Consider the following 13,655-nt stretch of genomic DNA (forward strand, 5'->3'; position numbering starts at 1 on the left):
GAGGACGCGGCTCCGGTGCCGCGGCTGAAGGGGGGCGGCTGCCGGGCAGGGACAGCGGCAGGGGAGGAGGCGCCCGGGTGTGTCCCGGAGCTCCACGGCGGGGATGAAGAGCCGGGGAGCCGGCGCGGGGAGCCGGTGAGGAGGGAGCGGGGCTGCCCTGTATGCGCGGCTGCCCGGCGCCCCTCACCGCCTCGGGGTCGGGAGCAGCTCTGCGGCCCGGCGGAGGAGCCGCGGCGGCGCTGGCGGGGACAGAGGAAGGCGAACAGGTGAGTGCCGGACAGGGATGAGCCCTCGGGGCGCTGCCCCTGTCCGGTCCAGTGTGTGTCACTCAAAGCCCGTGCAGCCGCTTTGCTCTCTTTTTTTTTTTCTTTTTTTTTTTTTCTTTTTTTTTTTTTTTTAATTTATTTTGCGGCAGCGCAGTGCAATTTGACGTCACTTAGTGGTTTGGTCCTTCAGAATAAGTCTGAAAGCATTCAGGTGCTCCATAGCTGGGATAGGAGGGATATGTCTTAGGAAGAGCTGAGCCACTGTCTCTTGTGAAAAGATATTTGAAGGCCTTGACCTGCAAAACCTTAGTTTAAAACTCCACTATTAAACATGTCATTAACCTTAAAACTCTGTGTCAGGAGGCTTTGTTTCTTCTGTTATTATGTGCCCTCTGACCTCCAGTGATGTAGGGTGGGTGTGTACAGGTGTCTGTGACCACAGCCTCCAATTCTGTAGTAATTTTAGCCTTTGCAGCTATTCACAGCTTCTGAATTCACTGTATGTAAAGCAAAATAGTTCAGATTTCTGTAAACATCAAGTTTCATTGAGTAAGTGCGGAAGAAGGAAGATGCAGGTGTGCTAAACTATCTCACTGACTTGTTTGCTGTGTGTCCTCCCCCTCAGCTATAAGCAGTATAAGGTGCTCACCTGTAGAGATGTGAGACAAGACTTTTGGTAAGGCTGTCACAGAAACTTAGAACTTTCTGAAAAAATAAAATGTAGTTCTGCAGATATCTGTTTTCATGTACTTGCTTCTATCATCTACTGATTGAACAAGAGGAGATACCACATTTTGGTATGTTGAGGCTATCCCAATTCTCAAGTGAGATTAATTCATTAATTGAAATGTAGAGAAACTGAACTTTTTCCTCTGCAGGTGCTGTAATACTACATTTTTAAACTGGCTTTGAAAAAACCTGTATGCAAGATGGGTTCATGCAATCCTAAGCACTCAAGAAATCTTAAAGTGTATGTCATGAGATTATTGTTATGCTTCAGCTTCTACTTCCTTGATATGTTTTTTCCCTTTAGATACACTGAAGACTATTTATAGTGTAGTTGTGCCCGTTGAACAAATGCCTTGCAAGTACTTGCTCTCCTTAGATGTTTTAGGTGTTAAAAAACTATAATATTTGATTAAAGGTGCAGATGTACTTGGTTGCATAAAGGAGAAAAAATATTGTGGACAACCATGTGATGATATAGTTACTGAATTATTATTTTTTATTTCTAAAAAATACAGAATATAGAAATACAGAAACTCTGCTGAGCATAAAACATGTATTACAGCCTGCCTTGTTTATGCACCTTCCCCATGCAATGAAACCTAAGCTCAGGTATGTCAGACATCTATTGCACAAAATATTCCCCATGTTACTGGCATCATAAATACAGATTTTTTAGAGCATAGAACAAATACCACTAGCAGTGTGCTATGCCATGTATGGAATGAGTTTCTGATGCTGTTTTGGTTTGTATTAATGCAAAACTAGTGGCTGCTGACACTAACAAACACCTGTATTTTGTATTTGCAGTGTGTTCAGTATGCTTAATACACAAATAGATATATTTTATATCTAAAACTGAGGGGTTTTTTACTTTTCATAATTTTACATTTTTACTTTTACTTTTCATAAATTCTTTTAGATTATTCTTAGTATCTTTTCTATCTAGATAACCTCTAGAGTAAGGCAGTTGTATCTCTCTCTATCATTGTGTTTAAAACTAAACAGCTTAGTTAACAATAAATCTTCCTGAACCCCATCATGATTGAGAAAGAAGATTTTGATTTGGCTTACTTTATCGTGGCTGAACTCTGAAAATTCTTTCTTTCTGCACAAGCAAAATTGGGTTGAATTCATTTTTTAATAGTTAACATCTGTAGTGTGTTTCAAGCAGCTCAGTAACAATAAACAGAGTTATTCACATGGGCGTTAGATGCGTGCTTTTGGAAGTATTAGCAAGCTGTTCTGAAGTATCACGAGTGCATGAAATACCATGGAGGAAAGGCTGAGGGAGCAGGGCCTGTTTCATCAGAAGAAAAGACCAAAATCACATCCATGTCTGTAAGGCAGGGTGGCAAGAGAATAGAGCCAAACTCTTCTCCATGGTCCTGAGCGGTAGGAGAAGAGGAATGGGCAGAAACTGATGCACCAGAATATGAGGAGGAACTTCTTTACTGTGCAGATGATCAGACACTGGAACAGATTTGCTAGAGTGGTTGTGGACTCTCCCTCTCTGGAGATTCCAGGGCCTGGAGACAATCCTGAGTAATGTGCTCTAGGATGACCCTACTTGAGTACAGGTGGGACCAGATGAGCTACTGTGTCCCTTCTGCCCTTATGCATCCTGAGAGTGGGAAGTGAAAACACACCACTGAATTGGGATAGTATGTATCTTGTCTCTACTTCTACAACTGCTCAGAAGTTGTTCCATAGCATTGTACAGTAGAAATCTGTTAATTCTGTAATCTTCTCTCACACCTCTGGGAGACTCAGTGTAAGAATAGTTTGGGCTTTTTGTTGTGCCTCATATTCTTCTTTTAGTTGTAACAGCATTATTTAGATATTACAAAGCAATATGTAGTCTTTTTATATCAAGTTACCATGTTTTCACAGTATGGTTTTAGTAACTTACAGGATATTGATGGAATAAGCAATTGTTCAATGAACTGAAATTATGTAGGTAATGAACTTGGTTAATAAAATACAGGCTTCTTAACATTTCATGTTTTAATGGAAGTATCAATATTACAAATGTTAAAGGAAAAAAGTGCATCAGAATTATATTATGATCATTGAAGTGTATTCAGAAGTTTTCTTTGTAGGTTTTAAAATGTGTGTACTAAACATACTAAAAAATATGTGAACTTAGGTGAGAAGTAGTTGCAACTGATTTTTAAGTGCATCTTCTAATTGTTAGCTGTTCAAGCTCATATTATTTTCATAATCCTTTTTTTACCAGTATTTGCAAAGCAAAACCCCTATTATTTCATAGCCACACCTTTGACACCCTTCAGATTGACATAGCCAATTAAAAAAGTTTCAATACCTCACTACTGGGATTTTGATTTTAATCAACTTGAATTATGACTTTGGTTAAAATAGTGTTAAAAATAACTGTGATGATTATTTCAACAGCAAATCATGGTGTGCTGTCATAGAATGTGAGTTGTGTGATTTTTAGTTGAAAGGCAGTATTCAGTTGTATCAGTTGTATCTGGGTGATAAAGCTACTGGGCAGTCAGCATTTGCTCAATATTGTCCCTCAGTTTAACAGGGGTAGTGAAGGATAGGGGAGAGGTATGTGGCTGGAAGAAAGGTTAAAAAGGTAACTACTTGTTTGGATTTGGTATCTCCATGTGCTGCTGTAACAGTACCTCTGATACTGCTTACTGGTCATGGTCACAAAGATAGTATATGCTAATTTGAACCGACTGCCAAAGATTGATTGGGTTCATGACTGTGTTCATTTGTGTCTTAAAGCAGTTGTTCTTTATTAAATATTAGTTATCTCTAGTGGAAATAAGAAATTTTAGAAACATTAATGCTTTTTGAGATCAGAGAGAATTCATTTTGCCATTTCTTCCACATGGATTTTCGGAAGATAAGAAGTAAAACTCAGTAGATAAGACTGTCTTCTGAATAAGTAAATATAGTTGTATTAGTGGACAAGCAGTTTGATTTCTCTATGGAAATATTAAACTAAAACATTGAAGTTTAATTATCAATAGCATTTTGATACGGCTTTCATAAGTGTAGTATTCTTCAGGGGTGCATTTTAACCATAAGGTGGTATGATATTAATCTGTAATGCAAGCAGATACATTATTCATGTAGCCTGTATTTTCAAAATAAGAAGAATTTAGGCTATGCAAAATAGTATACTGATGCCTATCTTAATGCAGTGATTTCTTTTAAGCTACAAACTTTAAATTATTACCCTATAATAGAATTCTGGTGACTTAGTCAAACATTACTTAAGACTTAGCTTTTCACACATAGGTTAAATTCTTGGAGTGAAGGTTGCTTATTTTTCTGGAGATCAGATATCAATAAAAAGCTCTTATTTGTGCTGTTAATGGTATGATTGTTGGCTGCTTTAAATAGATTGTGAAATGTGCTGAGTTTCACAAAGCTGAGTTTGGCTGTTAGTAGATTGGCCTTTTTTTGTAGTAACTGGCATGTGGAAGGAACTGGAAGGAAACTAGGACTTCTCATTGTTGTGTGACAAGAGTGCAAAGGAATCATGAAAGCATAAATTGTGTGAGTTGGCTTTCCCTTTATTAATGGAAAAAGGTTCTCAGGATCACATGAGCTTTTTCCCTTCTCTGAAACTCCTGCTATGGAGAGTCCAGATTGCTGCTGTTCTTCTATTTAAAGAACCTCAGCCAAGAATCTCTTCAGAACTCAGCAATAATTTTTGTTATAGGATAGTACTAAAAATTCTAATTTAACACAATTTTTTAACAGAAATTTAGATGTATTACTCAGTTACAATTACTTTGTCTCATTGTTTCTCACTTTAAGTGAAGGAAGTCATAAAACTCAATATAGTATTTGGTTGTGCTTTGCTACTTCTTGGAGTAAGATTTAAATTTATTTGCACACTATAAGTTGAAATTCAACTGATGAATGAGAAGCATTTCCCTCAAGCCCCCAGTGGCTTGTTGTGTTACAGATTGTACTGGAGTTTGTGGATTGAGGACTCTGTGTAGATAGTGAGGTGACTGCTGTTTCAGGTCTGCCAACCTGACCTCAGTGCCAGAGCAGGCCATGGAACAGATTGTGCTGAGTGCCATCCTAGGGCACATTCAGGATGACCAGGGGAATCAGGCCCAACCTGCCTGGGATCCTGGTATGGATTTATGAAAGGCAGGTCTGGCTTCACCAACCTGGTCTCTGTGACAATGTAACCTGCTTAGTGGATGAGGGGAAGGCTGTGGATATTATCTGCCTGGACTCTAGTAAAGCCTTTGGCACTGTCTCCCACAGTATTCTCCTGGAGAAACTGGCTGCTCATGGCTTGGACAGGTGCTGCATCAGGAGTGGAAAGCTGTCTTGACATCTGGACCCTAGGAGTGGTAGTGAAGGGAGTTACATCCAGCTGGTGGCTGGGCACCAACCGGTGGAGTTCCCCAGGGTCCAGTGTTGGGACCAGTCCTGTTTAATGGGGTGTTCCCTCAGTCCATCTGCAGACAGCGCTAAGCTGGGTGGGAGTGGTGATCTGCCAGAGAGTCAGAAAGATCTGCAGAGGGATGAGAACAGGCTGGATCAGCAGGTGAGGCCAATGGCCTGAGGTTTGAAAAGAGCAAGTGCACAGTCAGCCTTGGGTCACACCAACCCTTTCAGCTCTACTGGGGGAAAAGTGGCTGGAAAACTGCCCTGTGGGAAAAGGACCTGGGGGTGCTGATCAACAGCAGCTGAACATGAGGCAGCGTGTGTCCAGGTGGCCAAGAAGGCCAAGGGCACAGTGGCGTGTGTCAGCAATATGGGGCAGCAGGAGCAGGGCAGTGAGCTGTGCCCTGTGCTGGGCAGTGCTGCAGCTGCTGCTCCAGTGCTGTGTCCACTTGTGGGCCCCTGTGGAGCAGAAAGACATTGAGGGGCTGGAGCGTGTCCAGAGAAGGGCAAGGGAGCTGGGGAGGGGCTGGAGTGTGAGTCAAATTAGGAGTGGCTGAGGAAACTGAGGGTGTGTAGCCTGGAGAAAAAGAGGCTCAGTGGGAACTGTATTGCTCCCTACAACTGCCTGAGAGGAAGTTGTAGTGGGGTGGAGATATCTGCCCAGTAACAAATCATAGGACAAGAGGAAACAATCACAAGTTACATCAGGGGAGATTAGGTTTGATATCAAGGAAAAATTCTTCACCAAAAGGGTTGTCAAGCATTGGAGCAGGCTGCCAGGGAGTGATGGAATATCACAAAGTGGCAAAAAAGGTTATCATTTTAAGTCTCTAGAGGTACTTAAAAGACCTGTAGTTGTGGCATTTAGAGACACAGTTTAGTGGTGGCTTGGCAGTGTTATTGGTGTTGATGGTCTTCAGGGTCTTTTCCAACCTAAATGATTCTTTGATCCTAAAAAAATGTATGCCTGGGTAAGCATGTCAGGATAGAACTTCTGACTGTCATTGTATGTGCTGAAGTGGATTCCTGCTGCTTATTTTGATTTGTCTTCTAATGTGTGAATTGTTTGGTTTTGGAGTTTTTTATTTTAGTGTATATTATTTTGTAACTGTTTCAGGGAATATGGAAAGGTAAGAATGTGAATAAATATATAATACATACTTGGTTATAGAAATAAGAAATGAGGTTCAAACATAGAGATGAAAATAAAATGTACTGTGACATTAAATATATCCCTATAACTTCAGTGGATATTACCCACCAGTGTCTTGCAAGACTTGTCTGTGCAAGAGTTGTGTGAACATCTTTGGTCACAGGCTTCATCTTCAGATATATACAGAATGGATCTATATTCCATGTTGCTACTTGTGTTGTGCTTGAAGAAACAGAATAAACTTCAGAGTGATAGGAGCAAAGTGTTACTACATTAGAATTATTATAAAAATTTGGCCAATCTGCTTGTTATATGACTTGTGGCTTTGTGTTGGAATAATATCATGGACATTCCAGTGTGTGACTAGAAACAAAGAAACATGGCATGTAGTGTGCAGAGATCTCTGTTGTGACAAGTGTTTCTTGCTTTTGGGTTTTATAGTTAATAGTTTTTAATAAGTAACTTCGTAATAAGTTTGTGTCCTTCTCAGTTGGGATAGGGTTGTAGATTCTTTCCTTCTCTACAGTTCATTAGACAAGTAATTATAAAGATGGTTTTCCTGATTGCCATAGATAGTTTTTTCTCAGTGTGCATAGAAAACTCTTGCTTGAAACTGATCTCAATTCTCAGAAATGTTTCATTTGCCAAGTGGTGGAGTTTGGTGAAGTAATACTGCTTTTCATGCCAGTCCTTGGTTTCTCTTGATTACAACATATAGCTACAAAAAGGTTAGTGCTGCAGAGAAAGGTAAAATTGAGGTAAGTTTATAGCTAGACCTCCATTTCAGTGTTTTTGTTTGCAGGGAGGAGAAGGGGAAGATGTAGTTATTGCTGGCAGACCTGAAGATCAAGCTTACACAATCTGTTAAAAAGCAGTTGTATATGCTGTTACAGAGGACTGCCTATCAAAATGGCTTTATTCACAGGTATGCCAGCTCCTTGTTATGCAAGAGGATAATATTTTTTTCACCAATAGTGTGAACTATTTTTTATTGTACAGACTATTTATATTCTGAACATACATTTTGAGAAGTCCTGCTGCATAGTTAACGTTAGTTAACCTTTATTTGACTATGTTTGGGAGTATATGTAGAATGGAATGGGAAGGAAATATACCGTGTTGATACCTACTTTGGGACATTGGAATTTAGTAGCTTGGAGAGTACACTGGTTTAGTTTGTAATCTTTTAGAAGTATGTTTTGTTTCGAACTTGTCATCGAAATGAACTCTCCAACCAATTTGTTAGGATAGGAAGTCAGCATTACTCAGTTTGCTGAGTGCATGGGGATAGCTCCACCCAACATCCACACCCACTGGCAGAATTTTCACTACATATTGCAGCAAAAAATTAATTTTAATTGTCTATAAATTGTCTATAAATACATTAATTAGTATTCTGTCTTCTGTTGGTTGTTGACTTCTTGTTTCTCATCCTAATTAGCCCACATTTTCACTTGTTTTATGATCTTTATCACAGATAGATGGGATTTGATGAATTTTCTTTGTTACTTTCTTATTTCTTCAAAATGTACTTGTGGTCAATAAATCCTGCATTCCTTGTGTCCAGTTTCAGCAACAGATCTCTCACAGGCTTTGTTAACCTTCTCCTAGGTCTGAGATCAATGAAACTTATCCAGGTTGGTTGGAATTGGTTTAGAAAAGTTTAAGTAATTTTCCCAAACTCTATTCCCAACACATCAGGCAGTGACAAAGCTTGCTAAATGCTTGCTAAATGATGACAGAGAGGAAATTTACACTAGTTTTGATAAATTAAAGCAATAAATTAGAAAAGTTATTTTAAACCATTAATTAGATAAATTATTGGGAAAGTTTTATCATTAACTAAGTACTGTATTTTACATAACTCTGCATTAGTCTTTGGGATCAAACACTTGTATAAAGATTATAAGAATTTTCCAACATTTCCCCCCACTGCTACATAGACTCTTTTTAAAAAAAAATGTGATTTTGTTTGGAAACCGACATGGTAACAAGACTGTCATGCAATTCACTGGCTATTGGAACAGTGTTTTGTGAGGCTGTGGTATAAGAATTTGAGCAGGATGTTCATGTTCCACAAGAAGCAGTCATGCTGCTTGTATCTTCATAGGTGGTCAATGTTTCTTCTACTAGCGTGGTGTAGTAACAGATTATTTTCATTCTAATGGAACCATTGAAACATTGTTATCACTGATAGTTGAAACATTTTAAATTCCTCTTTATTAAAACAAAGTGGAGTAAAAATTGCCTAATTTCTTTGATTCAGTTTAGTATTGCAATCCATTCCTTTCCTGCTTGAATGATCTGTGAAGAGGATATTGGGTAGTGCAAGTTTTTTGGCTGCAGCAGTGTTGGTTGTCATTTTAATCATTACCAGTTACCTCTACTGCTTTCATAATGTCTCTTGGAACAGGCTAAGCTTCATCAAGCTATGAAACAAGACATTTCTTTTGGAAATGGAGTGAAGTAGTTTGATCTAACAAGCTCTTAGATTTATTAAGTTGCATTTTATGTGAACAAAATGTGTCTGAAAAAAAAATACTGAGTTCCTCAGCTGTTGCTCTTGGACACAGGTCATAGCAGTGCTGTCTTTGTAGTTCTAAATTCAGATGCAAGTGTTGCAAAGAACTTCCACTTTGTCTCAAGTTGCTGGCATCTTAGTATCATACTGCTACTGTCCATCTTGGTTAGTGCTGCTCAGATTTCATGTGTTTTTTCCATGGTTACATGTTTCCAAAACACCATCCTAATATTTGATGTGTTTTGGAAATACACATTTGAAAGTATGTTTTTGTGTGTCACAAAGTCCTTTGGTAATCACAGTGATCTGGATGGTTGGTCATGTTGATCTCTACTATTGGAGAAAATGTAAGCTTGTTCTTAGGATCAGATATTTGGCATGCTTTCATTTGTTAACTTTTTCATGCAATTAAATGATGTGTTCTAGTGCCCAACACTTTGAAACATTGTGAAAAGTCTACTTACTGTCTTTTAAGGGTCCAAGTGAGTGACCTTTACACTGCTCTTACCTATTTATTGAAGAATACTTTTCCTGTAGTGGATGTAGTTCTGAGTTTGAAATTTTGGTATTCTGTAGCAACTTGCTTATTTCAGTGAAAATACTGGCCATCTCACCATTTTGCTGTTCAGTAAAAGCTTCAAGTACAGAAGTAGACACTTCATTTTCATGACAAAGGGAAATCAGCTTTCATTTTGAAAGGAAAGTTTGTACTTTCAGGCCTGCACTAGTGCCCTTCCAGTGCCCCTATTGCTTGTGCAAAGGAAAGAATGTCTCTTATCCTCATGTTTAGAGGTTCTTTGAACGAAAAATTCCTATTTATGATGTGCAAAGCATAGGTTGTAAAGGGCCAAGTAGCTGTGCTTCTTCTACTATAGTAGAAGGGATACTAGATCAAAGTAACTTGAGCTCCTCAATACTTTTTTTTTTTTTTAACAGGTTTTGGGGTTTTTTTGTTTTTTTGGAATTCAGCTGTGTTATGGAAGGAGAGATGCAGGTAATTGAGTTAGATATTCTTCAAAGAACATGCTGTATATGCCTTGAATAATGGGATGTCTGGAGTTAAATGCATGCCTCCTCTCACTGAGATTGTTTGCAACATCTGTATTTTGTGCTCAGAAAGATCTACATTTAAGATTGCTACTCTTTCTAATCTGTTTCCCACAGAATTTGCAATCCAAGGGCTCAAGTAAAGTCTCCTTGATTACTCTGTATTAGTCATGAAAGGCTTAGGTGTGGAATGAAGTTTGGGTAAAATTGTTGGCAATCAGCTTGTGCTGTACAACAAAAATAGTTGCTGTATAGCACCCACTATACACCAGGGTCCAGACCAATTTTTAAAAATGCTGATTATGTTACATTTTACTTACTTCTGGTATCAAAAGCATATTTGTCAGCAGTTTTGGAGTAAAAGCTTCAGTGCCAGTAACACTGATGCTGCAATTGTCACCTGTTGTTGCTGAGAAGATAGTGTCAGCAGGTTGTGCTGAAATACATGAAATTCCAAGCTTAGCAAGTCCAAAATATGATCATATGTCCTTCCACACAGTTGCTTTTTAACATAAAGCTGGACTGATTTTTAAAAATAAGACAGTATACTAAAAAAATTGTCTACAGACTTTATCAGTACCAGAATTAAGGACAACTGAATACTTCCCAGTTTCTTTATATACCTGTTTCTTTAATCATTCTTGGTACCTGTCTTCCTTCTCTGTATTTCAGCACAATTACTGTATTAGGATTTTGTTCCATGGTATTCATATTGTTCAACTACAAGCTTGTCATTGTATAGGACTCTAATTTTAGCCCATTTAGTGGAGCAGTGACTCCGTTTCCACAAACGCAAAGAAAAAAACCTTACAGAATATATGCAAATGGTTTCTAGCATTTGCTCTAGCATTTTTCTACATTTTGTTTTGTTAGTTAAGTGAAAACTACAGGTCTAAATTAGAAATGCAAAATGGAAAAGGGTACTTGCTACTGTGATTTTTCTTTCATCCCAAATATAGCTTATTTGTTTTTATGTATTGTTATATATGTTAATGACTAATTAGAAATCTGATGTACTGAACATGTTTTTGGGGAGAAATTACATCATAGATTAATGATACTTTATTCACATGTGTAAGTGTCTAAATATGTTCAGAATAAGCTCTAGAAAGTTTCAAAAGCAGGATGTAGCTTGGAATCAATTAAACAGTTTTAATTAAGTCAATCTTTTTGGGTTTTTTTCCTTTTTTTCTCTAGAGTGTCACTGGCATTTCATACAGGGTACCAAGAAGCACAGAGTATGCCTGAGTACCAGTTCATATACATATATGGTTATTATATTTTGTCCTAGAACATCTTTGTTAATTTAACACGTATACACTGTAAATCTATATCCCTGCATTCAGTTAGATTCATTCCACTGTTGTGTTAATGCATGCCAGTGCAATCAAGTAGCCAGAATATTATGAGACTTCTTTTTAGTTAATATAAGACTAATGGCATGTTTGAATTGGCATGGAATAAGGTCTCTGACAAAAGCTTTAGATGCCAGTCCAAGTGATGGCTTGCTAATTAAATGTCTAAATGTCATTAAGACCTTGAGAACTAGACTTGATTCATAAAGCTTTTTCCAAAAAAATGTTTCAAGTGCTGGAAGCTGAAAAGAATCAATTGAATGGAGAAAGAGAACTTCTTTTCCTCTAAAACCAGTGGATTTGTGTATTGCTTTGTTTCCATGAAAGAGTAGTTGTCCTTACATGACTGTCCTTATACTGTTCCAAACCACTCTCACAATTTTACTTGAGAGCAAGATGTCCAGGTCTTTTTTTTTTTTTTTTTTTTTTTTTTTTCTTTTGGTTTTTTTTTTGTGAAATAATGCCCGGAATGATGTAAAGCTACTGAAGAATCCATGTGACAATCTGGTATGTATGCAGCAAGGAAGACTTGAAACTAGTTCTAGTGACAAAGCCTCATTGTAATTAATTGTTTTCTAATTTAGAAGTCTCAGGTGGTTTAGAATATTTAAACTTTTTTGGAAAATACTGGAAGATGTGTTTACCTTCAAGGTACCAGTGCTGCCGTGGCTGTTTTATTTTTGCAGTCTGCCAGTATATTAACTCTTGTCTTTAAAAAGTCAGCTGCTCTGAATATGGGTGGCTTTGGAAAGTATGTATCTGTTACTTCTTTAGCCAGCGTCTATTGATTGAAAATTTTCTGATTAGTGACATAGAAGTGATGGTGTTCTTTAGAATGCCAAGTAATTGTTTGTGTGGGCAGTTTGTCACCCAGTTCACTGTTTGAAGAACTGTTTTATTCAATCTGTCTTCCTTTAAGTTTGCTGTACCATTTCGGAGCATGAATGGGTAGTGCTTTTCATCATTCTTGTCTCTGAATTTTCTAAGTTCTAAATATAATCATATTGCTTCTGTTCTCTAGAAGCTCCATAAGGTTCAGAATTGCTTTATGTTGTGGAAACCTCAAATCCTTAAAATGACAGTTTTTGTGCTAAAGCAGTTCTACTGCTCATAGCCCATGGTGCAGAACATTAGCAGGCACTTGGACAGGGCAATAAGGCTGTCATGAGCCTCACTATCGGCACTTGGCAGCATTTGCTCTTTGGGAAAGGAGGGGCAAAACCCAGTGTGAGTGCCAGGAAATGTGTCAGCCAGGTGTAGACTAGAAGGCCCCTGCTCTTGTGGCTCACTCAATGAAGTCATGCTGTGACTCCAGCCTTTCCTGGAAGTGCTTGGACACAGTGGAGTGGCCATGTGTTGTCACAGGTGCGTTTTACCCTTGTGTGTAGTGGGTGCACATCTGGGCACACAGGGGAGTTCTGGGTGAGTCACTCATCCAGGTGGCTCTAGTCAAACCTGTGTGTGATAACATGATGAATGTGTATCATGACATGAATGTTGCACAGCATTCCCAAGTCTGGTCACACGATGGGGCAAAAAAAATCAAGTAAAGCAGAAAAATAAAGAAGTGAGACTGGAAAACAGCTCATTCATAGTCTTGAATAAGAAGATTTCAATTACTGCCTATTGTGTTTCTTGAGAAGGACTTTGGTTTTCTGTTTGAGTGACAGAAGAGATTTTTGTCAATGGCGTGGGATCTCTCCTGTTGTTTCTTCCTTGTTAGAACAAGTGTTACCTACTGTGAAGATTTCTGCCTTTCTCTTGCCACCTGGGGTAATTAGCTTGCAAAATTAACTCCTTCAATGTTGTGGGAAATACTTAAAATTCTTGAGCTCTCAGCTTACCTTAATTTGCAGGCATCAAGTTTCCCTGCAAGACTACTCTATTTGGAATTTTTCTTTGTGTAGAAAGAATCTATTATGTTTGTTTGCCAGAGTTTTCTTGGGATTGCTCAGTTTACTTGGGTTTGTAAGGCAAACTTTAAACTTTAATAGCTTGAGTTTTAATGTTAAAACATTGCAAGCTACTTCTAGCAAGGGATTCTGTACTTGATTAGAAATACATACATTTTTAAAAGAGTAATGGGTCAATGAAATGCAACTTCATTCTAAGAGGGACCGTTTGTGTCAAATATAACTAAGGGCTGGTGTTCTAGCTGACTTGCACTGGAGATTTTTGAAAATACAGTCTTT

General features: G+C 38.3%; 1 protein-coding gene across 2 annotated transcripts in view; it reads left to right on the top strand.

Annotated features, from left to right (window-relative positions):
- The first annotated feature begins 216 nt into the window (after window positions 1-216).
- The window catches only part of APC (APC regulator of WNT signaling pathway), an 87,295-nt gene continuing 73,856 nt past the window's right edge, over window positions 217-13,655 (top strand). Inside the window, exon 1 of one of the 2 annotated variants that reach the window (XM_079331157.1) lies at window positions 217-266. The gene's annotated coding sequence lies outside the window, so the exon portion shown is untranslated. Of the gene's footprint in view, window positions 267-7,444; window positions 7,466-13,655 lie in introns of those variants that run through there. The other variant, XM_079331158.1, reaches the window with a different exon arrangement.

This window comes from Erithacus rubecula (assembly GCF_903797595.1).
Source record: "Erithacus rubecula genome assembly, contig: SUPER_Z_unloc_2, whole genome shotgun sequence".
Lineage (NCBI taxonomy): Eukaryota > Metazoa > Chordata > Aves > Passeriformes > Muscicapidae > Erithacus > Erithacus rubecula.